This window comes from Ailuropoda melanoleuca, chromosome 5, assembly GCF_002007445.2.
Source record: "Ailuropoda melanoleuca isolate Jingjing chromosome 5, ASM200744v2, whole genome shotgun sequence".
In the NCBI taxonomy this organism is placed as follows: domain Eukaryota; kingdom Metazoa; phylum Chordata; class Mammalia; order Carnivora; family Ursidae; genus Ailuropoda; species Ailuropoda melanoleuca.
In genome coordinates, this window is record NC_048222.1 from 1652078 (window position 1) to 1665899 (window position 13822).

A 13822-nucleotide genomic window follows, 5' to 3' on the forward strand; every position below is an offset into this window, starting at 1 on the left:
AAGAATTGCTTGGTGGGAGGAAAGACCCCACACATCTGGTGACCCCAAGCGTAAAGGGTTCTGTGTTAGGAGTAAAGGAGACACACAGGAGGAAAAAAACAACTTTTTTTTTTTTAAACACACTTCTCAGCCTCAAATTCATCCTTTTAGACAGCTTTTTGAAAAAGGATCTGGGCCTTAAAATTTTTTCCTTGTACCTGTGGGCACTGAAATTCTGACAGTAGAGGGCACTGGAAGGACAGTGTGGGGGGAAGGGGTTTACTTTCTGGGTCCAGGAGCTCCTATGCTCCTGGGCTCCAGTGTCTGGTCTGTTGTACTGACTTCCAAAAATATGGAGAAAGGAAATTGGATATTCCCTGATCCATTTACAAACAGTTGCTGGACATCACGTACAGTGACTCTTCCAGAATGCAAAAAGAATTAAGAGCAGTTGTGCGGATCCCCCTTGGATCATATAAAATAAAAAACAGGGTTTCCAGTAACTGCTGGAGCTCTTATTACAAGCTCTCAGATGATAAAGTCAGAGGTGAAAGACACAATATCCAATTATTGCAAAGCAAACCACTGATAATCTCATTGCACAGGGGAGGGGCATTGTCATCGGATGAGAATTCTGAGTAGAGTGTTAGAATTCCAAGTCATAGTTTATGGTGCTCCGGTCATGAGCTGTGAGGAGTGAGTTTTTTCATGCAAATCTTTACGTATTCCATGCAGTCGTTCTGTCTCTTTGAAAATTTCTATTACAGCCACCTTCTGAAAGTGAAGACATCTATAAAGTAAACATCAGGCTTTTAGTCTTCCATGTCATATAACAATTGAGTAACTCAGGTTTCATCAAGAATAAAGCCTCCAAACTGTCCTCAACAAAAGTAGGACTAACTGTTTCAAAGTGACAAAGCCTGCAGACAGAGCCTCAGCAAACTGCAGTCTGGGATCTTCTGTTTGCCAAGCAGGTGCTTTCACCAGCCGACTCACAGAACCCTCTTGCATAGGGGGAAAAAAGCAGGTAAAGAAATATAGTTTGAAAATTTTTCATTTTCACACACTAGGAATTGCTTTTGGAGAAGAACACATGCATTTTTTGGAGTAAAAAACCGGTTCTGAGGAATGTGACACCTCCGCGGAGTCTGCCCGGAAGAACCACGTCCTGGCAAACTGATGGCACTTGACGGATGTTACAACGTCAGTAAGCACAAGATGTGAGACTTAAAACTATTGAATAAGTAATTTCAGTTTTCCAAGTAGCCATATTTGAAAAGTATAAATAAACAAGTGTAATTAATTATAATGCTTTTATCCCAAGTATTATAACCCAACATGGAATCAATTTAAAAAAACTGTGAATAAGAAATTGCACATTTTTTTGGGAATTAAGTTTTAAAAACGTGTAAATGGCTATTGTTCTAGACAGTGCGGCTCTCGAACATTCTGGGGGGAAACGAAAAAATGCTCTTCACAAAATAATCTCTGTTGTCATGTTTTTATGGGGAAGAGCATTTTCCAACCTGCAGATTAAAAAAAAAAAAAAAGCCAACGTTGTCTCCTTGAGGTTTTGTTTGTTTGACGGGGAGGTGGACATGGACTTCTTTCTAAAACAAGCCACCAAAAAGGGGGGAAAAGTATTCGATGGAATTTACACGTTTATAACAGAAATCTTGAAAACAAAAGTCTTGAGAGTAGAAACGGTCGGTTACCTTAAAATTAATTACCCTGAAAAAACTGACGGTGGCTCAAGGCTAGCGGCCTAAGGCACAGTACGGAAGCCGTTTCTGCGGGTCTACCGTGGAAGCTGCGTGCGCCGTCAGCTGCAAGAGCCGGAGGGTCGGGCGGTGCAGCGGGGTCCGCGGGCCCTGGCCCAGCACCCCCGCCCCAGGTCACCGCTGCGCCCAGGAACCCGCGCGGAGCTCTGGGGGTCGGGCCCAGAAAACTGCGCTTCACCACCACCCCCCCCCAGTGGTTCTCCTGCGCGCAGAAATCTGAGCGCATTTCCTGCAGGAAAGGCCGAATCCTCTGGACCGTTCTTCGTCCTTCCGCACCTTCTAAGTCGCTTCCAGCCCAACTAGCGTGCGCCCAGCTAGCCCGGACGCGTGGCCGGCTCCCCTGCGTCCCCGTAAACGCCCGTGTCCAGCGCCAGCCCCTTCTCGTGAGATGAAGACGTGTGCACCCGCACGGGAAGGTCTCTTCTGCTCGGCTCTGCCCCCCGCCCCGCTTCGGCTCCGTTTGCGTCTCACCCCCCCTCCAAGTCGCGCGCTCCAGCACCCGCCGAGGAGGCCCCCTGTCTCGAGAGGCCCCGCCGGAGGCTGCGGCTCCCTCATCTCCCTCGCGTCCTCACCCCCCCGTCGGCTCCCCTTCTGTCTGGGACCCTTCACGACCCCAAAGTTTCCGAGGATCAGCCCTCCGCGGGGAGGCGGCGCTGCGGGGGACACCGCGGGGCGGGACAAGGAGGCCGAGTGGCTTTCGTGGATGTGAACGTGGATCTTCGCGGAGATCGGCGAACTGAGGGTCTAAGCGAGGCTCTGGTTGCGTTCGTCCACAGCCGCGTCCTTCTTGGTTCAGCGTTTCTCCAGGGGATGGATGTCCCTTCGCCTTCCTCTGGGACGGATGCTCAGGACAGAAAGTGTGCAGGAGACAGAGCACTGCTGAAGGGCGCAAAACTTCGTGAAGAAAATACTGGATTGTATTTTTTTTCCTTTGACCCTTCTTTGATTTTTAAATATTAAGGCATAATTTATGTACCATAAAATTCACGGAAAACTGTACAATTCAGTGGTTTTTAGTGCATCCAGAGTTGTGCGACCGTCACCCTCATCTAACTGCAAGACATTCCCATCACCCCCAGCAAGTTCCATTAGCTGTCCCAGCTCCTGGCAGCCACCTTCTCTGAGGGTGTGCCTATTCTGGACATTTCCCATAAACGGAATATACCACATGGCCTTTTGCGTCTGGCTCCTCTCAGCAGATGTCTTCAAGGTTCCGCCAGCTTGTGGCACGTATCAGAACATTCCTTTTTATGGCCGAATCATATACCTCATTGGATTCTTGAAGCTGTCCTTCCAAAGATCTTTCAGTCAAACGTCAGTGAGGCAAAAGGACCTCGCAGAAGAGAGACGATTTGAGCATTCATTCCGATTTACCCGAGACCCAAGGCTGCCACCCAGGAGAGGAGCCAGATCGGATGAATTACTTTCCAAGCACTTTGACAGTTCGTTTCTCTTACCAACTTGAAGAAACACAGAAAGACATTCTTACGAGAAAGAAAAGGAAGTCCGAGCCAGCCAGGAGTCGAACCTAGAATCTTCTGATCCGTAGTCAGACGCGTTATCCATTGCGCCACTGGCCCCCTGGTTTCAAGGGTGTTGACTATTCATTATTCATTAGAATCACTGAGAACACAGTTGCTTTGTGATGCAGGCAGAAGTGAGCAGAACAAGAAAGACCCGTGGGTTCGGGTAAAGCTGACTGATTGGGGTTAGCTTGCCTGGGTTACATTCTGGTAAAACAGTTACATTTTTTTTTGAAGTTTTTATTTTAATCCCAGTTAGTTAACACCCAGTGTTACATTAGTTTTAGGTGTTCAATCTAGCGGCCCAACACTCGCACACATTCCCGGTGCTCAGGGGTGGACTAGGTGCCGGGGGTTAAGGAGTGCACTTGTGATGAGCCCGGGTCATCATTTCTGAAAGGATTTTCTGCCTTGGAACATCGTGTGTGTGACAGAATGTCGCTTGCGTTTTTTCTCATTTACGTGCCTGTGTGTTCCTATTGCTTCTCCTTGTGAACGCTTCAGTAGTCACGCCGTCGGCTCGCTGGTCCGTCAGCAATCGCATTTTCTTACATACTTAATACTGAAGCCATGTGTGCGTCAGTTATTAGCGATCCATGTCACTTAAAACTTTGGTATAATGACAAGGAAAGTGGATCCACTCCTGAGTTAGTCATCGTGTTTTCCACCTCACTCTCCAAAGAGCCGTAACTCGTGCTGGAGGAGAGCATTTCAGACTATGCAGCAGAAAAGGCTTTCAGAAACACCCACCCTCCCAAATGAGGCCACGTGGCGGCAAGAATTCAAAAAAAGGTAAACATTTTAAGAACCCGATTTACATAGGAACTTAGAAGTTTGGATTTATAATTATAAAATTAGCGACTACCAGTCATCACTACATAAATCGGCTAGGCGTATTAACACGTGGAAACACAAAAGCTTCTGTAAGTGAGGCCAGCCCTCCCCTCTGAGAGCAGAAGCATGGGGGCTTGGGTCCAGGGCAGCCAGGGTGCACCCGACTCCTGTCCCCTGCCTTGGCCACATTGCTATTTTGTCTTTGCTTCGATTTCCTCATTTTCTGGACGACGTTGTAAAGAGCGCTTGGTGCACGCAAACCACCGTATCTTTATGAGCTTAGACGTGATGTTTCCCGCCAGTCTGTTTTAGGTTTGTTTGCTTGCTTTTCCTTTTTCTTTCTTTAAATACCAGGGAACACTTTAAGGAAGCTTACCTACATTGCTATTAGCAGCACGGGGAATTTCATTGAGTTTTAAAAACAAAACTTCCTGGTTCTCTTTGCCCTGGGGGTCTGCCTCCAGATCTCATAATCCCAATACAGAACAAGTTGCTATTCTGCCCGCCGAATCTCGGGCTTTGCTCGCCCAGGCCAAGGAAGCACTGCCTGCGCCCAGGGGCGGGGATTCACAGGTGCGGAGCTTGCAGAAGGATCCACGCGCAAAACACACGGTGTGGTGCTGAAGAAAAGGCGGGGAAGTCAGCGCACACCGCTGGAGAGGAAGCTGCCTTCCTACTTTCCAGTTTGCGGAATAACATGAAGAGGTGGAAACACAGCTGTTGGTGAGCACTTTATTTTGTCACTTGGGTAGAAAAAGCATCACAGAGCGCTGTGAGCAGGATTTGAACCTGCGCGGGAAACCCCATTGGATTTCGAGTCCAACGCCTTAACCACTCGGCCATCACAGCCCAGCACAAGAGGGCTGTTTATACATTGAAATACACATTCATACAAGGCCCGGACTCTTGCAGTCCACTCTTACTAAGGCTGGTTGCTTCTGCTCATTTGGCACGTTTACTTTAAGTAGGACACGGAAAGGAATCACTCCCAAGCCCCTTCAGCAGGTGTCTCCACCCAGCCCCATCCTGCCAGGCCCCAGGCTGCAAAATCTCACCTCTCCAGGAGGAGGCAATATTCCAGCATCACGAGAATCCTTGATTTTCAGCATTTTTCTACAGTCTTCATGGATTACTTCATAGTTGGCAGGAAATGAAGGGAAGAGTTGTATTAAGCATGGCCAGCACTCTATTCAGTTGTGCTCTCCACAGAACATACTAGGCTTTGCTGCTGTGGAGGACAATTTGTCAGCACCCACCAATATTTCAAACGCATAGACCCTTCGATACAGCATCTCCCCACATATACAGGATATACTTGCACACGTGAGAGCTTATATTGGGCTTAAGTCTAGTCTCTGCAGCATTAATGGTGATAACAAGATCGGGAAAAACCTAATTATTCAGAATTATTTACTTAGATAAATTATGCCATAATTACACAGTGGAGTGCTATGCATGTTTAAAAGAAAATGAGAAAGATCACTGTGTACATACATATATTTTAAAATAAAAGCAATGGTCAGAGCAATCTGCATAAAATGCTACCACTGGAAGTATATTTGTGTTAGATTATGCATTTTACAAAAAAATCTCTCAAGGATAATCAGGAAACTCGTGGCAATAGTAACCAGTTGAGAGTGTGAGGAGATGGCATTGTTCAGGAGCAGGAGGGAGACAGTTACTGCCTGCCACTTTAGACTTTGGATGTACCTACTAAAAAATATTAAATAGAAGCTCGAGAAAACACTATAAATGAGGAGGGAGGGACGGAAACTGTTTTTACTAGAGGCCTCCTCTGGAATGGTGAATGGAGAGCTTCCTTTCTGGAACTCAGCAGTACGAGGGCTCTGAAGGAGGCCTCACCCGGAGCCCCGGAGGGAGCGAATCACGATTTGGAATCAGTCCAGAGTCGTTGAGAAGTCTGAGGTAACAAGGCAAGAAGGCTCTGGTGTGGGGCTCTAGCCTGGCCCCCGATGCTCAGGGCCAGCCAGACCTGGAATGCACACGCTGACTTCAAAGCCTTTGGGGGAGCAGTCTTGGTTTGCTCCAGGGTGTTCTGGGAGAAACAGAAGTCCTCTCTCTACAGTGCAATCTTGGGCTATTTAGTCCAAATTCACAGAACTGAAATAGCTTAAATTTCCTCTTTTGGATCTAGGAGTAACAACTTCAAAATCTTTTGTGTGTGTGTGTGATTTGTTTTTGCAGAGAAAGTAGTATTTTCTGTCTGGGCCAGAGTGTAGTCCTTCTTAGAGCGTACAGTTTCCAGGAGTTGTTTTTGCAGGAAATCCTCTCTTGGCTTTAGGGACAAAGAGCACTGAGTGGTGTAACTCTGTGGCGATCTCCAGTCCCCATCCCCAGCTTTGCCATTTACCCAGTCCACAGCTCTGCAACAGACCCGGGACCAACCAAGGCTAGCTGTGGGGCGGTTTCATTGGTTTGATTCTCAGGCCTTTGCCGGAACCCTTTGGAGACTCAAGTAATCTTGGGATGAAGATTATTGAGTCCATCCACAAATTAAAGGCTCCTTTGAAATGTCTGTGGTTCTTAGCTAGATCTTGATTTTCTCCTAGTCCTTCTACTATATCAAGGAATTCAGGAGTCCCTAAGGAAAAAACAGAGAAAGGAGACCACTTGTTTAAAAGGACACCATCCAAAAGCTGTCACAGCTCATCCCTTCCTTCCTGTCTCCTCCTGGGGAGTTTACCTTTTGTCAGATTCTTTTCAATCCCAAATGGCTTCTCAGACTCCGTGCCACTGGGAACCTGCTGGTTCTCGGGCCCATCAACGTCCCCCAGGAGGTGCTCTTTTCTCTTCCGTCCAGAATTAACTCCCCAGATGGGGAGCTCTGAGAAGCCCAACGCATGTGGACGCTGCCCAACGGGGGAAAAGTTGGTAGAGAAAGGACTGGTAAATTATCATAATTCTCTTTAAAGCTTCTTTGATTTCAAAGTTTGTCCCAGAGACTTTCTCAGTCAACGTCATTTCTCAATTTCAGGAAGAAGTGGGGGATAAAAAGAAATCTTAGAAGATGCTCCTTTGTTGCCTCTGAAGACCTTCCGGCTCAGCAGAGGGCCAGACTGCCTTGGGGCGTTAGGTCCGGCTGTGTCGAATCAACTAAGGATAATTTCCCCTCAAAATGTTGTAAAATAACGCATTTCAGCGTCAGATTGAGTGTCACAGTTCAGTATCACTTCTTTGAACAATATAGGAAGAAAGATGTTTTTCACAAGAGAGAGGGAAGATACCAGACAGCCAGGAGTGACCTGTGACCCCAGTCAGGCCTGTGACCCCTTGCACCACTGGCCTCCCTGCACAGGATGTCCATATGTCTGTATCAATGTACTCTGGACAAACAGAGTTTGAAGTCAGAAAAGGAAGTGGATGTTTTGGGGATGGATGTTACTGCTTGTGTTCCTCCAAAATTGGTATCTTGGAACCTGATCCCCAATATGATGATGGTGTTTGGAGGGAGGGCCTTTGGGAGGTGATGAGGTCAGGAGGCCACGTGGAGCCCCCAAGAGTGGGAGAAGGTGCGTATAAAGGAGACCGCGGAGAGTTCTTTCACGTATTCCTGCATGTGAAGACACAGTGAGAAGTCTGCGCTCGAGGAGCCACGAAGCCCGGAAGCAGACTGTCACCAGACTCAGACCCTGCACGTGTCTGAGCTTGGGCTTGCCACCTCCCAGAACTACGAGAGGTAAATGCCTGTCATTTCAGCCACCCAGTCTGTGCAGTCTCCATTCCAGCAGCCCGAGCAGACTACGACTGGGACGGAGGCACAAAGGAGGTGGACGGGACTGAGCCGTCCTGAAGGGCAGATCCACTCCCCTTGTGAGCGGTTTGCACGATACGCATTTGTATTGTAAAGCAATGACCAGCTTTCAACTTTGGAGCACGGTAACACGGCAGAGGTCTCCGTGACTCACTTATAACACGGGACGGAGTGTTGCTCTACTGTGAGGTGGGGTAGATAAGGTGGGCAGCCGGCTCAGCTGAAAGCCCCCTTCTGATGGTTTCCTGGTTCCGTACAGAGAAGACAGCACAGATCGTGTCAGTAGCTGTGGACTGGGTGCCAGCGCACGTGTTAATTCCTCCACTGGTGACAGCTGAAGAGCAGATGCTGCTGGAATAATCCCGCGACTGAATTTGTACTAGCTCACTGTCGTTCTCCATCGCCCACCGACAGTCGAATAAGCAGCTGAACAGAGACTCGGAAGGAATCTCCGCCCCTGTATCCTTCTGGTTGCTGATGTTGGCGCAACTCTCCGCAACCCCTCCAAGAATACCAGTGTTGCTTTTGGTTTACCATTGTCACGGTTAGAGGAGTTGCTAGTGGCTTCCACTTGGCCTTTTCTGCCATAATAGCATTCCCTCCATCGGTCATAGGAACAATATTAGGGGCGCCTGCGTGGCGCAGCTGGTTAAGCATTTGAATCTTGATTTCGGCTGAGGTCATGATCTCAGGGTTGTGGGATCCAGCCCCACATCTGGCTCCATGTTCAGTGAGGAGTCTGTTTGGGATTCTCTCTCTCCCTCTGCCCCTCGCTCTATGCTCTGTTTCTCAAAATAAATAAAAGAAACAGCGTTAAGCTACTGTCTGGAGTTAGGGAAATGATCTCAGGGTGGGTTTAGGGACCCACGGTGCCCACGGTGAAATGGACCAGAAGCAAACTTCACTGAGTCCCTACCTTGTTTGGCGGACAGCAGTGATGCTTTTTTACCTCTAGGACATAATGCCAGCTCTGAGTCATTTTCTAGAAATCCCAGAAAATTCTGTTTCCTTTTCCCTAATGCACTGTCACTTTGGTAAAAGAACACAGTTCCTTTTAGGAAAGGCTAGGAGGAAGAAGAACGGTATAAAATTTTGGGCAACATGTCAGTGGTCTTTCTCAAGGGAAATGGACTTCTCTACGTTCAAAACTGGCTCCAGTCTGGGAGCTCATACAAATCAAGTCCAAGATCAAGGTGCCTGCAGGGTTGGTTTCTGACGAGACCTCTCTTTCTGGCTTGTAGATGGCTGTCTTCTCAATGTGTCCTCATATGGCCTTTCCTTTGTGCAAACTTGGAGAGAGATTGCTGGTATGTCTTTGACTTCATATAAGGACACCAGTCCAGTTGGATGAGGGGCCCACCCTTATGACCTCATTTAACCTTATTTACCTCCTGAAAGTTCCTATTTCCAAATACAGTCACATTGGGGGTTAGGGCTTGACCATGTGAATTTTGAGTTCGTTACAACGCCCATCTAGTCCTTGGAAATTCATTGCCAGCATTTGGCTCCTATCACCCTGTGACCCAATCATGTCCATTATGTTCGGGGATTCCCGTTCAGTGGTAGCAGGTCCCCCTGTAATTTCTGGCCTATTAGGAAAAGTCACCGCAGAGCAACTCAAGGATGCTGAGGCTCTCCTCGTGAATTTCTTTCTCACAACCTTGGTGAAAGTTCCCCTGAAGAAGCCAATGATAAATTCATTCTAGAATTTCAATCTCCTTATGCCTCTAGTTTGCTCCGCATACACTAAGGAAATACTGATGTTTCAATTTCATTGTGTTGGTTCACCCTAACTTTGGGTCCATATATTAATCATTTATTATATTTTTTTAATGAATAAAAATTTAGAGCTGTTCCCAGGTCTTGGGTACCTCTACCAACATAGTAAGACTATGTCCGTGAGCTTGGTCTGATGAACTTTATATTCCTGCCGCCTTGATCCTATCCACTTAAGATCCAACCCCATTCACCCTTGCCTGGTTTCTGTCAATATAAATTGGGGAAATCATGCAGTTATTTTGATGTGTATCACACCTCTTCATGGGTCACGCTTTGTACTTGACCCTCTGGAATCTCAAAAAAGGAGAGAGGTGGTAGTGACAGATCGTAGAGAATATCAGCTGAGCTTAGCAAGACAAGTACCTCAACGAGGCCACTACAAATATGTCAGACAAGAGGACACTGATCTCTTTAGGTTGGGCTCAAAGGACGGCTTCTACCAGTTAGCACTAGGGGGTTGTAATCTGGAAGTGTTGAATAATTCCCCTAAATATGGTTGAGAGAGGTGACGATCCCCTCTGCTAAGCTTATCTCATTCCAGAAAATAAAGTCTGCAATATTTCTAATTTTTAGCAAAATCTCTGACTAAAATCAGACCCACATTCACTAAATTATGATGCAATTTACTCCTTTCCTTTTTTGCTATCCTATTATACCCATTCCCCAAGATAAGAATTTATCTTTTACCTAAATCGGTTCATTTTTATTTGAGTCAGTTCACTTCAACAATACATTTAGAAAGACTTGTTCTCAGTCTGAGTCTCACCAAGAGCAGCTGTGGCATTACATTTTGTTGCCAAATATTGCCAATTTGGTTGGCGTAATACCTTATATTAAATTTTTTTGCTTTAATATCATGTGTCCAGTTCAGCTATGATAGAGAGGACATGAGATCCAAGAGTGAGGTGACAAGCTTGTCTGATTCTTGTTTGTATCGGCTGTAAGTTGGGGCAGTAAAAGTACAACAAAGGTATCATGCTTCTGTAAGACTACTTACTAGACTCTGAGTTCCTGGACAAAGGGAAGAGACAAGACTCTTGCACGTGTATTCTGAGCAGGGGACGGTGTTCCTGAAGCATCTCCTCTGCTCCCTGCTGGGTCTCAGCAGCCTGTAGTGAGATGGGGCCGCATGACTCTTTCTGGCCAATTATCCGCAAAGGAAGAGGCTGTGGCAGAAAGTGCTCCTGGCTTCTGACCATCTCCTGAGCTCAAGCCACTCAATTCTGGTTCCCAGAGAGTCATTTTCTGTTCCCAAGAGATGCATACTAGGCCCCACTGCAGGGGCAGAGAACTGGTGTAGACAGCGTGGGGAGGTCTTGAGATCAGATTCTCCAGTGTGGTCATTTGACAGTATGTGTGAGTCCAATCGTTACGCTCTACTCCTTACATTTACACGCTGTTGTCCGTCAAGTTTTATTTTTTTAAATAAAAATTTATATATTAGTTCAACACCCCCCCCACCCCCGCTCCAATTCTCCAGGATGCGGTGTAGGCTTTTCAGGCCTGAAGTTTGTGCAGGGACGGGGCTCTGGGTGAAGGTTTTGCTTGGTTATGAGGGTTTTCTTTCTTTGTAAATAGAAGAGAAACGCACCGCAACAATGAACATTTCCTGGACGGGCCTGCAGTCAAACCCAGGCTCTGTAGGCAAAAACCTCCTTAATGACGTGTGGTGGGTCAGAGGCACCCACGGGTCCCCTGGCGACAAGCGTTTCCGTAGTGTAGTGGTTATCACGTTCGCCTCACACGCGAAAGGTCCCCGGTTCGAAACCGGGCGGAAACAACTTCTTTTCTAACTGCACGTAACTTGATTTCAGACGTCGACTTCCTTATGTCCACAAACCACGGACCAGTCAAGCCGTCGCCGCTCCTGTGTCGGAAAGTCGTTTTCCTGGGAGACCTGCGCTGCTGCTCGCCTCTGCGGTCCCGGGGCCCGTGCGCGGGGGGGAGGCGCGGGGACAAGGACAGGGGCGCGCGCCGCAGGGAGGGTCTCTCTCCTCGGAGTCCGGGTCTCCTCGGAAGGCGCGGCTTCCCCTAGGAGCCGAGGGGCAGGGACACCAGCCGCCAGCCCCACTCTGTTTCTTGGCAGGCACCTATTCTCCCCCGATCCGCTGACCCCGGCGCCGGGGGAGCAGGTGCTGCGGGGCGCCGAGGGGGTGCGCTCCCCGCCGCGCGCCGCGCGCGCTTCCCGGAGGCTCGGAGCGCGGCCGGGCGCGGCGGCAGCAGGTAGGACCCGGGGCTCCGCGCTCCACCTGTGGGGGCGACTCTTCCCTCCGCCCGCTCGGCTGGCGGTTCCTTCCCCGCCCCGGGACGTCCCGGGCTCGGCGAGGAGGGAGCCCGCGCCCCCTCGCGGTGGGAAAGGCGCTCTCCGCTCTCCGCTCTCCCGGCGCCTGTGCCGTGCAGTTGTGGGCGCCGGCGAGCTGAGTGTGCGAGCGCCAAGGCGAGAGAGAGCCGACCCGGTCACAGCCACACCAGGTCACAGAGGGCACACATAACCATGAACTACAACACGAACAACTATACACAGATGTAGTAGTACTTTAACTTAATAATATGGAAAACAGGCGTTTATTTGAAATTATATTCTGTTTGCTGTTCTGTTGCATAAATACTGTTACTCAGTCAAAACAATAGGACTAGTTAAAAGTAGCCATTAGTAACTAAGGGACTAATTGAACAAATAATATATGTGAGGAAATATAACAATATTTTTATAATGTTTCTGTCCCTTGACACAGAAACTTACACTTCTTATTGCATATGTCAGTTTTGTAGCCTACGTTATTGTGTATGCGTTAAGTACGTACGTGTAATATTTTTTAAAAGGAAAACAAATACAATAGGACACATTAAGCATATTACCTATATTTAATAAAAGGTAACAACTTTTTTTTTTCCTGTCCCATGATACTGTAGGATATCTTTACTTTTTGCTTCCTTTTCCAGTAATGAACTGCCTGCAGCCTTTAGGACATTTTTCTTTTCTTTAATGTAATGATAAAACCAAGACCAGTTAAAGATAAAATTCACACTGATATGCAGCTCTGTTCCACTCAAGCCCGTATTACACTGGTCCTTGTGTCAGTTCATTGCGATGACATCCAACTGATGTCCTCTCAATAAAACCAAGTGTGGAATCCTCAGGATTTTACTTAATAGCAACATCAGGTTCCTCGGACAGGTGGGAATTATTTTCTAGCTCTGCGAAAGTGTCCACCTACTTTCCATCTTGTTTGGGTTGACCAGCTGTCTGACATCAAGTCTTCTGCACACATAACTTCATCATATCATCTCCATGTCAGAAACGTCCACCGGCTAAAAACATTCCATAGCACATTGCACGCTATTGTATCTCAACCTCTCTTTATGGGGAAAATGGTTTTAAAACACAGACATAATTTGAACCTGTAAAATAAAAGTTGGATTCCAAATAAGTTACAGCTTTAGTAAAGAAATGAGAAAGTCCTGTTTAACAGGACTGCGCTTTGTGGTGATTTTTTTTTTTTAAGTTCTATGTGAACTAGCCTTATTTCCAAAAAATGGAGTCATTTTTCCACTGTATGAGTTTTTCGACATCGAACAACCCTGCCTTGTCCGGTCGGTTCCTCCTTTCCTGCTCTTCGTATGCCCTCTTCAAAGACCACAACCAGTTTTGGAACATCTGTATCTGTTTTGCAACCATCTTTTTCTACATTCTCATCCTCAACTGTATTCCTAACTTAAAGGAGGGAACTCTCCTTGTCCCCAAATTTGGAAATCTGATTTTGTGACTTTACAAAACACAAGTATTTTTACATCTTTTCTGTGGCCAGCAGCAACGATAGCCATCCTGCACACAGGTGTTTAAAGAGGCCAGAGCCTTTCATTTCTAGACAGTCAAAAAATCTCATTGTTTCCGCAAATTTCGAGAAACTGAAAAGTGAACAAAACCTTTAGTTGTGAAAGCTTCACTATCATAGGTGGGAATAAGGCACACCGTGTTCGGCATGAGCTGTGCTTTACAAGATGTGACGTGTGACACAGGTGGGACATTTAGCAGGTATCAGCTTTTCCTGTTCTTTGGTAAGACATCCGTTGGCTGTATTTGCCAAAATTTACATCTGTGCTGTCAGCTGAGTATGCAGATTGACGAACAAAATCTAGTATTTATTTGGGCA

The 13822-nt window shown here is 47.2% G+C and overlaps 3 non-coding genes across 3 annotated transcripts; 1 reads left to right on the top strand and 2 right to left on the bottom strand.

Annotated features, from left to right (window-relative positions):
* Nucleotides 1–3267: 3267 nt before the first annotated feature.
* TRNAR-ACG lies at nucleotides 3268–3340 on the bottom strand. The gene has a single exon. It is a non-coding gene; the product is annotated as a tRNA-Arg (tRNA).
* Nucleotides 3341–4885: 1545 nt separating this feature from the next.
* TRNAS-CGA lies at nucleotides 4886–4966 on the bottom strand. The gene has a single exon. It is a non-coding gene; the product is annotated as a tRNA-Ser (tRNA).
* A 6409-nt stretch (nucleotides 4967–11375) lies between these two features.
* Nucleotides 11376–11448, top strand: TRNAV-CAC. The gene has a single exon. It is a non-coding gene; the product is annotated as a tRNA-Val (tRNA).
* Nucleotides 11449–13822: the final 2374 nt, after the last annotated feature.